The sequence below is a fragment of the Rattus norvegicus genome, chromosome 8 (assembly GCF_036323735.1).
Source record: "Rattus norvegicus strain BN/NHsdMcwi chromosome 8, GRCr8, whole genome shotgun sequence".
Classification (NCBI taxonomy): Eukaryota; Metazoa; Chordata; class Mammalia; order Rodentia; family Muridae; genus Rattus; species Rattus norvegicus.
The window spans coordinates 31,952,169-31,966,415 of record NC_086026.1 but is presented as its reverse complement, the minus strand read 5'-3'; the positions used below and the strand labels follow the sequence as shown (position 1 = coordinate 31,966,415).

Sequence of the window (14,247 nt, the reverse complement as noted above, 5' to 3'; positions counted from 1 at the left end):
GTGAGTAAACTCATTCTTATTCTGAATAACCAGAGAAATATTCCAAGACTTCTATTTCTAAAGGAATACAAGTTAAAATCAAAGTCCCTTTTAAAATGTTTTCCATGTGTCTCGGATTTTTCTTAGTATGAATTATATCACTATGTTAAGGAATCCCATTTGAATTTTGATGATAGGTTTTGCATTTGTCCCCTCTTCATTATTTTTAATATAGACTGGAAAACTTAACAATCTGTGCTGATGTACTATCATGTGTCCATTGCTGAACCATGTTGGTCTGTTTTCTCTATTTTCTAAAACACTTATCTGGAAGTTTAGAATTACCAGATTCTTCCTAAAACATAAGAGTAACCTCAAATGTATTCTGTTATATTTTTATGTGCCCCAGGTTAAACTATGAATAATCATTGATATTGTAAAATGTTCTTGAAACATAAAATCCATAGAAAGCTCACTACTGACTTTTTATAGACATTGGTGAGTGGTTGTTGTTGCTGCTGCTGTTCTTGTTGTTAGGCACATTTTCTTGACCAGAGTGATTTCTGTAAGGGCTGACCCTGCCCTGCTGAGACTGCCCTGAGATAACAGCTTGGCAATACCTAACTAACTTTAATGAATTTTTCTCTGGAAATTACTTCAAGTCTTTATTTTCTTCCAATGAATCTATCTTTTCAAAACTTGAGTCTAAGCCACAGACTCTTGATATCATAGCTTTATTCCAAAGTAATTAAAAAAGTCTTCCAAGGTTTATAAGTTTGATCTTTCAGTTAAGATAAATATATATGCTCTTCCTCCTTCTGACAAGGCCTAGCTTGCCAGCTAAGCAGCAAAGCATATGTCTTGCATTAGAGACTCTTATCAGGCTGAGAAGATGCACTCCCACTTCCTGTTCATACCATGCGTACGTGCTGTGGAGCTAAATTATAATCATAGTTGCTTGTCTATTTTTAAAGTGCAGTTGCAATGTGAGTTCCTGGCTGCCGTTTAACAGTACAGCCATACTGCTGCTTTCTCCGCAAGATGCTATTTAACAGTATTTCTCTAGCTAATTATGGCATATCTTTATTCCAATAACTTTCTGGAAATAAATTAACCTTGCTCCCTCTCTGGGAAGTTTATTTGGTAAATATGGTATACAAGAAATGTTTCTAGAAGCTGAATAGAGTGAAGCAGTAGTCTGTACGGCACTCATTTTTAAACAGAGAGATATAGAAAGGCAGAGTTGGTCTGACAAGCTAGTATAATGATAATAATCTTGCTTTAGAAGGAATGATAGATTATTTTAAATCAAATAAAGCATATTTGACATGTATCCATCACCTATAGCATATACTCAGAAAAATAAACTTCAGAAGTGGACTTGGCTTATTAATTGCTGAAGGGCCTTAATAATAGTTTAGTTTGGTTGCATGCTCACAGTGTCTTGCTTGCAGATATTAAATTAACTAGGTAATGCTGGAGCCAGCAGCCATAATAAGTAGAGATTTTTACATATAAGATTCTGACATCTCAGTGTAGTCAGGAGTTACGATGAACGAGGAGAAGAGTAGAGACTGAGGTCAGACCTAGCTAGAGAGAAGATGTGGACCTGAGTTACTAATATTCCCATTTGACAGGAAGTTTATCGCTTAGAATATAAATGAGCACCGTGGGGAGGCAGGTCAGCAAGCCACAGAATCAATCTCTTTGAACTGTTTGCCTAGAGAAAACGAGTTCCTGAAGTTATTCTTCATATGTTACAACTCTATCATTCCTCTTCAGAGCCCTCCTCATTTTGGCTTCAAGAAGTTGAAGCATTTGGGTTCAAACATCTGTTGTTTCTGGATGGCTTTAAAATTCCATTGCAAGCTCAAAAATGCTCAAATTGCAAGGCATGTCCTTCTGCAAAGCTTCTCCATGGTGTCTGCCCCTCTTTCTCACGAATTTTCCAAGAACACTTCATCTGGGCCTTTGACTTCTGTTTTGTTTCTCCCCACTTGGCAGAAACAGAATGTATTTCTTCCACACAAATCCTAGTTTCAAAGACAAAATTTGGGGCATGGAATGCCTTTCTCTGCTGAGTTTTTTCTTTATGTTCTTGGAATGCTCTGGAACGTATGTAAATACTTTTCAAAGTCAAGATTCTTTTTTTTTAAACCTTCTTGGACTTACCAATGCTTGGCTGTTCCGCACTAATTTCTGCTAGTACGTTGCAAGTTCCCACCAGATTTTTTGGAAAAAGATAATTGTGATCTGATAACCTTCAAAGGGTAGTTGGGACACAAATGAGCTTCTTTTTCTGTGATCCCTTTGCACTGTTGCTTTAGCCATTCCAGATGGGAATGCAATCAGCAAAGGGCAGAATGTATTTCTCACTGTTAGAGAGCAATCTGACAGCCACTGAAGGACACAGACTCTTACCTGTCTCACACCAACCTACAGAACTTGGTAACTGCATCCCTACAACATTCTTAATCCATTGAAAGGTAAAGCTGCATAGACATTTAAGAAAAGTAGTGTTTAGGAGGGGGAAATCATCTATTGCCAGAGTAGCTGAAGTGTGTGGTCCTTTAGAATTTTTGGAGTTGGATGAGTGATATAATAATTCCAACTTTTCAGAAAAAAAAATGACTCTTGGTATTGACTTTCTTCACAAAGTCACAAATATAAAGAAAAAACTTACAAGATTTCTTTTCCTTTTTTTCCTCAAGCTAGTAATGATTATAAGTTAATACAACAAGTGTTGTCCTAAAGACTGTGGCTTATGAAGTAAATTATTTATAGCAAAATCCTCCAAAAGGTCTTGGTCTTCAAGGGCCTTACCATCCCAGTAGTTAATTCTTGGATCCTTACTGTCCGTTCTATGATGACAGTAGTAGCCACCCACCTTCTAGTCCTGTGAGTCATTAGCTCTAATCTTCCCTTGGGCCTTCTGACCCTTTCATCTCCAGATAAATAGACCAGTTTCAAATCTATCCCAGCCATGCTCTCTGGACACCCCACCCCCACTCCTGGCTCTGCTATCCCATAGACGAAATGGTGATGTTTGGAAGGCTGCGTATCTCAGAGTGTGCTCTGCGGTTTCCTCATTTTCCTAGGTCCTTGAAAAAGCATTGCTCACAAATTAAGGCTCTATTCCTTTTACGAAATCATTACAACTCCTTATCTGTTGGCTAGAGGGGATAATATTAGATTTCATCTTGCCTTTTATTATTACATTTGTGAACATTTAAAATAATCTGAGAATGGATTCCACATTCCTTGACAGAGCTATTTCTTTTTTGTCTTGTAGAGGGATGCCACAGGCTTGTCACCAAGAGCAGGAGATTCAGAATTAGATCTGACATAAGGCCAACGTATACTGGAGAGCTGTCTTTGCCAGTGAGTCGTTTGACTAGTCAGCTTATGCCTGCTTCCTATAAGCCTTGGTTAAATAAGATAACATATGTAAAACCATGGAGCAGTGTGTTTATAGGGCCGAGTATTAGTGATTAGAAGTATGTGTCTCTGTGTTGAATCAAAGGAAAAACTGTAACTGTGACCCGGATATTACTTGGATTCTCACGATTTCTGGAATGTGAAGAGTGCTTCTGCAAACCACCAAAAGCAAATGTCTGATGCACATTATTTACATCAATAGCACATGTTTATACAACCTAGTTGACCAAAGTCACAGTCATTTCTAAACTTTGCTTTTTAAGTTAATGATTGCCATTAATACACTTAAGTGACAAAAAAAAAATCCAAGAACAGCCCCAGCCTGAACAGCCGCAGTCTGAGCAGTCTAAGTAGTTAGTATCGGGTGAATCTAGCATCTGGGTAACGACCTCATGGCTGTCTAGTAGCAGGAATGTCAGCCATCCTGCTTATCTTTACAGCGTGGGACTGCAGGGGTCTCTGGTGATGGAAGTTCGCTGGTTCATGGAAGCTTTAGAGAATATGCAGGAAACATGCATACGTCAGAATGTTTACTACTGAAGAGAGGAGGGCAAGGGAGGGAGACAGACAAGAGGAATGGGGGGAGGAAAAGGAAGGGGGAGGGTAAGGAGGGAAGAGGAGTGAAGAGAGGAAGAGATGAGAGCCAGAGAGAGACTTTTAAAAATACTTTATTCAGGATTCAAAGACACTTGACTTGGGGGCAGGGATGAGTAGTGCAAAACAGATTCTCTCCATGTCTGTGTAGCCCAAATTGGCCTGGAGTTTGCCATGCTCATGCCTCTAGCTTCTGAGGGTTGGAGTTACAGGCGAATACCACCAAGGTTGGCCAAGTTTGATTTTGAATTTTCATATTTAAGTGATGTCCTTCAAAGTAGGTCACTTACCTCTCTAAATCTCTGCTTCTTTATTTGTACAAAGATATTAAAAGAATACTTATGTAATACTACCTTTGTGAGGACCAAATCAGATTATGGCAGCAGAGTTTCACTAGTTCACAAAAAACTTAAGAGATTCTGAAGAAAAAAACTATATCAGCATAGTTGATACTAAAATTACCATAATTTAGAAATAAGAAGTTATATAGGATAAAGTTAATAATTTGTTGTACTTGGTCAATTCCTTTTGAATTAGTGTCTTTAAAATAGACATAGATAAATTCAATGTACTACTCTACTGTATTTATTAGCTGTACTATATTTATTAAGCTCTTAATGCAAAAAAGAAAACCAAAAAATCTCCCTGTTTCCCTCAGCTGATAAATTAATTCTGTTGCTTCAGGTTTTGCTTTGAGTGACTGATCTGTCTGAATGAACACATAATTTTATATTTGTGTCTTGAATTAGGTCCTTACCAGGTTATCAGTCCAGAACTGATTTGTTTTTTGGCAACTGATAATTTTATTCTAGCAAAGATTTCTGCATGAGGTATGTCCAAAGATTGACATCAAGATGTGAAGATGAGGTGTCACATTTGCTTTTAACTCATTCTCTGTGTAAGTTAGCTCTCTGGTGCTCTGCCAAAATCTGGAGACAAACAATACAAAGGACTAGAGATTTATTCTGGCTTTTGGTTTCAGAGTTTTGGTGCAGGGTCATGTGGGACCATTGCTTTTGGGTCTGTAGTGGGGAAAACATCATGATTGGGGGTGTGCAAGGCAAGAAGTCTGCTCACCCTGTCCAGCATGGATGTAGAGAGAACGGAGCTAGAGTCTCCATGGTCCCTTGGAGGGGATGGCCCCAGCAGTCTAACTTCTTCCCTGTACTCTTTAGCTACAGAAGTTTCTAAAAGCTCCTGCTAGAACTTACCTGAAACAAACCACTGGAACATTCCATATTCAAATTACAGAGATCTCTCCTACAGTTTAAACCAGAAAGCGCCCACAGTTGACACTGCCCAACATTTTACTGATGTATTCCAATATCCATGTAGGGTTTCAGTTCTACTTCAGCCAGCTCTGCTCTTCTCTGATGTGGATCAAGCTAAGCATGGAACGGCAGAAGCAGTTCAACCTGCCCATGGTGTGATGTGTGATGCTCTACTAGTAACGAGCCAAAGATAAAAACAGAAGTCACAAGGCTGCCGACATCCTGAGTCACCTGGGACACTACGGCTACCAACCTCTCTCCAGTTGAAAATAAAATAGTTGTCTTCCTTCAGGACAGATTTCCAAGGGGGGGGAGAGAGAATTTTTCACCTGTGTGTGTGTTGTTTATATATCACACAAGCAAATCCAATTCTTCCAGAAGTGTACTCTACTTCAACCAGCTCTGCAGACATGGTAGCACATGCCTTGTAGGTCCTGCACTTGGGAGGCTAATATAGAAGAGTTTTGAGTTCCAGGCTAGTTTCCCCTACATATAAATTAAAGGCCAGCCTAGTTTACATGATGAGAATCAGTCTCAAAAATAAATTATCAGGGAACACATTAAAACACACACACACACACACACACACACACACACACAGTTTGTGTAACTCATGGTACAAATCTCAAGAGAAGCAAGGCCAGGGATCATTTGTCCTGCCCCTGAGATAGCACAGCCCATGTGAAAAGAGGACTAGCTAGTTTTCCAGCATAACATGCTATTTTATTTCACTATAGTAGACTGCTAGGAAATCTCTGGAGACCCTGACAGCTGCATCTTGTCTCTAATATGAAGCCAGAGGGTGGGGCTGGGAGTGGGGGGAATCATAATTCACAAGAGGCACAGGCCTGAGAAAGCCACTCTGCATATCTGAACCAGACGTGGCATGGGGGTGCTGCTCTTCCAGTCCTCAGTCAAGAATGCTTTTTGTCTTCCCTCTCCTCCTTATCGGCTGTCCTCGTGAAAAGATCGTTTATGGGTGGCAGATGAGTACAGCAGAGCCAGCTTCTGTCTCCCTCTTCTTTCCCCCAGCTGCTGCTGCCATGTAAAAGACCCTTTGTTAAAGGCTGAAACAGCAGACGCTGCTTGAATATCTTAAATCATTCGGAGGAGGAGTGTTTTAGCTCGAATTGGTGTAAACACTATTTTTGTTTCTAAAGGAGTTCTGCTGCCAATTCAGATATTCTTTAAAAAAAAAAATCGATAGACTTGTGTGGCAGAGAAGTGTGCTGTAGGATCTCTGTACAGTAATGCAGAATATGGGAAGTATGGATGACGTTGATGGGGTGCAGCAGGAATCCTGTGTGCTTTTCACTTTGTGCTCACTATTGTAATCGTCACAGGATCCTGCAAAGTGCATCATCAGCCTTTCTTTAAAGCACAAAGGCATGAATGAGTCACGGGAGGCTTGTAGACAAAGTTAAGGGTAATAGACTGTGCTGCAAGCTAGGAATGGGCTCGGCGAGTACACACGCACTAACTGTTTATTTAGTTCATTGAGTTTGAAGTCATTCTGCAGAGACAGAACTCCAGACATGGTCCCACATGCCTATAATTCTAATGGTCAGGAAGGTGAGACAGGGGGATTATGAGCTTGAAGACAGCCTGGGCTACAGAGAGAGAACCTAGAGATTGGATTCCTAAGGCTCTGCAAAATCCAGAGTCCACTTCCTCTGGAATACACATTGCTGAGCCAAATAAGGAACAACGCCCTCCCTCCCCCACCCTCCCGTCCCCCTCTCTGCCCTGCCCTCCTTCCTTCTTTCCCATCTTCTGTCCTTTCATCTTTCTTTTTTTGAGTATTTGTCTTTTTACAGATAGTTAGACTTGGATTTGTAGTTGTCAAAAAACACAGTTTTGATTAATTCCAGACCAGGTGCATTCTGACCGAGAACTGCATTTGTGGTCCTTAAATTACACACTAGTAGAAGGAAGCAGAGGATGAAACACATTACATTAGGACAGAACAAAATGACCTTTTCCCTGCTCTTCACACTTTATTTGCTCCCACAACTCCCAGGTCAGTTCAGCTCTTTGAGGCATGAAGGGGGGATCTGCCTTGAGGAAACAATGACTTTCAATATCAGTGAAGCATCATTTCTCGTTGGTTATGATCTTCTGCCTTCAGCTATTTGTGGGATCAATTGGGAGCTAACCCATTAGGACTATCAGAATTGTGTCTGCTTTTGTCACCCAAGGACACTGGGTGACTCTGGTTTTAGGGGACTTGAGCTGATAGTTCTGAAAGCTTCAATCTCTAACCTAACCAATCTTTGTCTGGTGTGATTGTCTAGGAATTCAGTGCATCTACGGTCTCAGCATGATTTTATTAATGGAGAAGCTATAAAACACCTCTGAAATAATGGTTGACCTTTGGTAAACACTAATGATGGACTGACACTGTATACCTTAACTTTGTGTGCTATTGTAATCCTCACCGAATCCTGTCCTTCTTATGGATGAATAAACAGAACATTACAGAGGTTAATAACCAACCCCCCCCACACACACACACACCCCTAGATCTCTAAGATTTAAGCTTCCTCTTCTACATCCCTAGGTCATTGCCAAAGTCCTAAAGAAGTAATTTCCTCCCCCAGCCAGTAGACTTTTAGGCTTAATGAACTTTTAGTATATTCAACAGAGGTACACATTTTATCTTTAACTCTAAGATGTAACTTTCAGGTGGAATTCTGGCCCTTTGTAATTTATGCAGTCAGCGGGTCTTAGTTAGAGGGGGCAGATTTGAGTGCCATCTGAGCTCAGCTGAAGCTGTGGGCTCCACATTCCCTTCTCTGTGCACCTGTGGAATGGAATGGGCTGCATGGGACCTTTCATATGTGAGATCTAAACAGCTAAAAGAACATTGGACAGCAGCTACTTCTCCTCACTCTGGGAGCTGGTGCAGGTTACTTCTGTTCTTGCAGCTCATTCATGCCACTCCCACCACTGTAGGGTAGGACAGCAGCTTCTCCGGCTTCTCTGCCTCCCTTAAGAGATGTGTTTGGCCTCCTAATGGACTCCAGCGTCTTCAGAAAGTACCAGATTACTGACATTGGAAGCTTGGGGCAGAAAGATAATGCTGATTCTGATCTCTCCCTGTGAGCTCCTTTGTTTAGGCCTCACTGCCATCTCTATTTCCCAAATGCTTTCTCTGAGAATGTCAAGGCTTTCAGCACTAGACATAGAAGCAACCAGCTGTGACCAGCCCCCAGAATTAAGGAGGATCAAATTCTTACATTAAATCCCATATTAAATAAATTATAAATTAGCTTAAATTAAAATAATTTGTTTTTAGCATTCTTCTCTAATTGAACCTTGAGTGGTTCCTTATTCCTTTCGAAGGTAAAGACTTTTTTGCAATTTTAAAGGGGCCATTTTCCAGATCATTAGCTTTCTGTCTACTCATTGCTAAAATCTATTTGTGAGCCAGCATTGGTCTTCGCAATACCAGTTTTGTTCTCTAGGAGGAGAACAGAGCTAGGAGTGCCCATGTTGTACAGAGGAGTGATGTTCACAGAAACAGAGGTAGTGGGAGTCAGACATTGCAGATGCCACAAGTCTTCCTCAGCTCAGAGAAGAAACTCCAGAGTCAAGACTTCTCTTATAAGTCCCCATGTTGGGTGGAAATGACACAGTATGAGTCAGCCTTATTCAGTCATTGGATGTGACCACACATAGAAAGCAAGGGAATGCACATGCTGAGGGTGGGGACTTCTCAGTCCATCAGCGTCAGGACAGAGACCTGTGCTTTTTCAGTCTTCCAGTGTTTCTCCACACCCCTGGGGGGCGGGGGAATCATTTTTAGGCGTTAGCTCCAACCATTTCCTTATTGTAAAAACACCACAGGAGTCCTTCATGGATATTTACATACTGAATGTACATTTGTGCTGTATACAAGAAAGAGTAAATTTTTTCATTCCCCAGGAATCATGTTTTGATCCATTGGGCACAACATAACTACAATTAGGGATGCATTACCAGATCAAAAGAGCTTATATCTGATCCATAAGCAACAGACACAGAAAGAAACTGGGTCTGCATGGGCTTTTGAAACCTCAAAGTCCACCACCAGTAAAGTGGCTCCCCCAACAAGGCCCCACCTCTTAATCCTTCCCAAATAGTTCCACCAGCTAAAGACCAAACATTTAAATATATGAGCATATGAAGGCCATTCTCATTATAATCACTAGCTAGCAAAGACTTTTTATTAATAGTAAGTGTGTCACTCCCAAATGGAGGTGGGATGATTGATGGCCTTTCTGGGAGGAGCTCTGGATTTGACACACCTAGAAAGCAGACAAAGTGTTGATTCTCTTTATGTGAATTGGAATGTTCTTCAGGACAATTACAAATGCTGAAAAACTTTGAATGACTTAGAAAATGTTTACATGATTCCTTTCAAATTTGGAGTGTTTTGTTCCTTGGGGAGGGAAGACCTGTTTTTTCCAATAATATCATCCTAGTTATGGTTGATCATCTCATTTTACCTTATGTTGGAAATTTTCATATGTCAACTGAAAATATGTGAAGGGTTACGTAACTCAAATTCTTTTGGGGGTTATGTAAGCAAAACATTTGAAGATCTCTAGAATAAGATGATATTATTTCAAGTAAAACAAGCTAACTCTTTGTGTGTTCCTCCAGTTTCTTTCCTCCTGAGGAACCTGGTGCTAACTATAGACAACTAACACACTTGGGAAATTGTAGGCAAGATGACAACTATTAACTTCTGTCAGGAAGAACGAAGTTTATTTCAGCAACATTTTCTTTTTTCTTTTTCTCAGATCTCCACTGTCACACAGCACGGTAGCAGCTCTCAAGAATCTTACGTAAAGAAGCAGCTGCTTCCTGTGTCTTCTCTCCCTGGAGTTTATAAACCCCACTCCTTGGTTCTGCAGCCCTCCCACACCTCTGCTTCTGCTTGCTGAAGGGTAAACAAGAGATCATCCCAGATGCTAAAGAATTAGGTTTAGATTGTTTTTCTGATGCTTCCAGTCAGGGCTAGATTGAGAAGTCAAATGTGAGGGGCCATGTGGTTTTTAAGATAGGACTAATTATAGGCATACTGCTTTATGAAAAGTGCTTAGATAATTTCACATAGCACACTTTTAAACAAAATCCCTCTATAAGACAGAAGCATCTGGCATGAGAAATGTTCTTGCAGATTCCCAGTGAATCTGAGCTTTCCAAAGCACGTTGTTTTCTGCTTTTTACTCTGGTTATCTAGTGTTGGGCTAAGTGTGGAACATTCCAGAGAGAAATACTCTTAAGTCAGGAGGGAGATTTAACATGTTCCATTTGCTGCAGCCTTGGGAGATCATTAGAATGGACTCTCACGAGCTGTTTAGTCTGGTGTCTTAGAGTTTCATTGCTGTGAAGAGACACCACGACCATGGCAACTGTTATAAAGAACAACTTTTTTGTTTGTTTGTTTGTTTGTTTGATGTTTTGTTTTTAAAGTCAGAGTTTTTTTTTTGTGTAGCCCTGGCTGTCCTAGAACTTGCTCTATAAACCTGGCTGGTCTTGATCTCAGAAATCTGCCTGCCTTTGCCTTCTGAGTGCTGGTATCAAAGGTGTGCGTTGCCACCACCCAGCAAAGGAAAACATTAATTGGGGGTGGCTTACAGTTCAGAAGTTTAACCCATCATCATCATGGGGGAACATGGGAAAGCAGGCAGACACTGTGCTGTAGCATAACTGAGTGTTCTGCATCTAGATCTGCAGGCAGCCGGAAGAGACTGAGACATACTAGGCCTGGCTTGAGCTTCTGAAATCTCAAAGCCCATCTCTCAAATCCCAGGTTTTTCTGTCTTAACCTCAAGCCTACATTTCCTAACACTTGCAGATTTTTCCTGGTGACCCACTGTGATGCCAAACTCAAGAATTTTAAATGGAGCTGCTGTCTTTTTTTTTTTGTTTGTTTTAAACACTTTCTGTAAGTGTTGTTCTGCCAGATAGTTTCCAGTGATACCCATCTGCTTAAAAACCTTCAGTAATTCAGCATTGTACTTAAGGTACAATGTAAATTCTTATCTTGATATTCACAGTGCTAAGACTCTCTAGTAAACGGTCCACTTAGCATTGTCCACACAGTGCTTTGCTTAATTTGCTCTTGGTCAAATGTTTCCACCTTCTAGAATGCTCTAGCTACTTTCTTCCAATTTTCCCTATAAATATTTTAATTTCTCTCAGAAATTACTAGATTGATATGGGCACAGATTTCCATAATTCCTTTGGAGTTTCTGCTCTTTTTTTTTTAAAGATTTATTTATTTAGCATATATAAGTATGCTGTAGCTGTCTTCAGACACACCAGAAGAGGGCATCAGATCTCATTATAGATGGTTGTGAGCCACCATGTGGTTGCTGGGATTTGAACTCAGGACCTCTAGAAGAGCAGTCAGTGCTCTTAACCGATAAGCCATCTCTCCAACAGTTACTACATTTAAATTAGTATTACAACAATCTACTCCTACCCATCCCACATGTATTATAATCCATTTATGTGTTATTTTCTCTACAATACTTACCACTGCCCATAATGCATTTCCTTGTGTCTTGTCCATCTGCCTATCTTCCCACCATGAAGACAAAGAGTTTTTTTTTTAACAGTGCCAAGGATCAAATTCAGGGCCTTGTTCATGCTGGGCAATTTCTCTGCCAGTCAGCTATATCCTCAACCCGTGCACAGGGAGTTTTCAAGTTCTATTATTAAGAATTATGGCACACCCTGTAGTTAGAATGGCCCCTAGTACATAGCAGGCACATAGTAGGTATTTAATTATGAAATGAATGAATGAATCAATTCCAAAATATTCAAGGGCACTTAGAATGTGTCAGGGACTCTCTTGAGCGTTGAAAAGCTGGCTATGAATTAAATTAATATCTGAGGGGGAAGGTAAACTAATGAAGTGTAATCAAGCTGACATAGAGCAGGGTGAGGGGAGGGAAGAGTTGTTAACCCCTGCCTTTTGTTGGGTACATTCACCATAGCTGAAATCCTTTAAGACTCACAGTTATTTCTGAAGGTTTTATTATTCCTCAGTTTGCAGATAAACAAAGATTAAGAACAAGACAACTTAGATATTCTCTCCCAAAGTTTCATGCAGCAGCAGATGGTTAAAATCAGGTCAGTTGATGTAGAAACCAGTATGCTTTGTAATATGCTGGGGACCAACTGCATTTAGGTTGACCCAAAGAAGGCTTTGTGGGTGGATGACTTGACTGATTTATGAAACACTATCAACAGAGGGAAAATGGTAGGATAGCCACCCCTTGTATAAGTGTTCCAGCACACAAATCCCTCAGAGCGCTCTCTCTCTCTCTCCCTCTCTCTCTCTCTCCCTCTCTCTCTCTCCCTCCCTCCCTCTCCCCCCTTCCTCCCCCCTCTCTCTTCCCCTCCCTCCCTCTCCCTCCCTTCCTCCCCCCTCTCTCTCCCTCTCCCTCCCTTCCTCCCCCCTCTCTCTCCCTCTCCCTTCCTTCACCCTCTCCCTTTCCCTCCCTCCTTCCCCTCTCTGACCTCTCATTTCCTCCTATAATACAACATTTATTCAATAGATATTTATTGAATATCTTCTCTGCCAAAAAATCCTTTGTACCCTGGTGCTTTAGAAGTAAGACAAAGTCCTTGTTTCCATGGACTTTTCACTCTATAAATATTTTGTGTATTATTAAGAGAAAACAACATTTTTAGAGTAGAGTGATGACCTCATCATATTCTAGTTGAGGACATGGGGAGATGTGTTGTCCATTGCCAGATCTCAGGAACTGCCCAGCTCACCAAAATGTGATGCTCTTGAGTTTAAATAAGATGAGAACACTTTGTGCAATGAAACACCAGATATTGTAGCTTAATAACTCTAAAAAAAATGATTTTAGGAATCAGTTATCTCATACACCATTAAAAATGTAGTACTTATTACATGACATTAATTGTAAAAACCATCTCATCTCAGGGATGCCTAAATATGCAAAAAATAATTATGCATCTTAGAATTGTGAATATATGGTATAAGAAAGCTATTATTATCTTTCCCTGTGGTTCCTAACATATGGTACATGCTTGGAGAGGAACGACTTTAGCAAGATACATTGAGGTAGATGATGTAAGTGAGAATCTATTTCTTAGAGAACTTTTAATGTTCTTTCCAGCTTTGGAGTCCATCTTTTCTTTTTTTTCCTTGCTAAGTCACTGCAGCCATTTTCTCTGTTATAGAATTTTGGGAACTGCTACTCCATTTTCCCTGGCTGTGTAGAGAATGGAGCCAGCATTGTTATCTTGGAGCACTGTCTGTGGTCTATTGTGTGTGGGCGAAGTGAACTTACCTCCTCTTTAACAAGGTAGTGTGTCAAGAGAGACCTCTTCAAGAAGCCTCTCCCTGTTGATTTGCTAAAACCTAGCCTCCAAAGCCCAGGGCTGCAGCAAAGCATTTGCCAGCTACTTGGGCAACCCAGCCAGACCTTCTCTTTCAGAAAGAGAAAAGCTGGTACTTTATGAGAACACAGCATCACAGTTTGGTGACCTGGGCAGTTAGTGAAATCTGTTGTGGTCAACATATCTTCCCCATGCCCTCTGCTAGAACACAAGGAGGCCGTCACCCTATTCTAAAAATAATGTTTTCTCAGAATAGCATACAAAATATTTATAGAGGAAAGATTCCATGGAAACGAGAACTTAATCACGTGAGCATTGCCCACCGTGGATCAGCTCTCTCCCCTTCCTTTTCCTTCTCTTGTTTTGTTCCCCTCCCTGACTCACAGATCTGAAACTGTTCTTACATCAAGTCCATCCCTTTTGTCTGACCTCATTATTCCTTTTTCCTAAATATTAGCTAGTTCCCTGACAAAAAGCTTAACAGCATTAGGCAATGTTGTCACAGACTTTAATCCCAGCACTCAAGGCAGAGGCAAGCCGATCTCTGAGTTTGAGGCCAGCCTGCCTGCAGATGAGCTCCAGGACAGCC

General features: G+C 40.7%; 1 long non-coding RNA gene across 2 annotated transcripts in view; it reads left to right on the top strand.

Annotated features, from left to right (window-relative positions):
- LOC108351664 (uncharacterized) overlaps positions 1-10,063 on the top strand; it is a 39,176-nt gene extending 29,113 nt beyond the window's left edge. For both annotated transcript variants that reach the window (XR_005488015.2, XR_010054098.1), the window contains exons 2-3: positions 3,272-3,360; positions 5,347-10,063. This is a non-coding gene — a long non-coding RNA (uncharacterized LOC108351664). The remainder of the gene's footprint in view (positions 1-3,271; positions 3,361-5,346) is intronic.
- The last annotated feature ends 4,184 nt before the right edge of the window (positions 10,064-14,247 follow it).